The sequence below is a fragment of the Theropithecus gelada genome, chromosome X, assembly GCF_003255815.1.
Source record: "Theropithecus gelada isolate Dixy chromosome X, Tgel_1.0, whole genome shotgun sequence".
In the NCBI taxonomy this organism is placed as follows: domain Eukaryota; kingdom Metazoa; phylum Chordata; class Mammalia; order Primates; family Cercopithecidae; genus Theropithecus; species Theropithecus gelada.
In genome coordinates, this window is record NC_037689.1 from 20120243 (window position 1) to 20120542 (window position 300).

Sequence of the window (300 nt, forward strand, 5' to 3'; positions counted from 1 at the left end):
ATAGGAAGAATCAATATCGTGAAAATGGCCATACTGCCCAAGGTTATTTATGGATTCAATGCCATCCCCATCAAGCTACCAATGAGTTTCTTCACAGAATTGGAAAAAAACTGCTTTAAAGTTCATATGGAACCAAAAAAGAGCCTGCATCTCCAAGACAATCCTAAGTCAAAAGAACAAAGCTGGAGGCATCACGCTACCTGGCTTCAAACTATACTACAAGGCTACAGTAACCAAAACAGCATGGTACTGGCACCAAAACAGAGCTATAGACCAATGGAACAGAACAGAGTCCTCAGA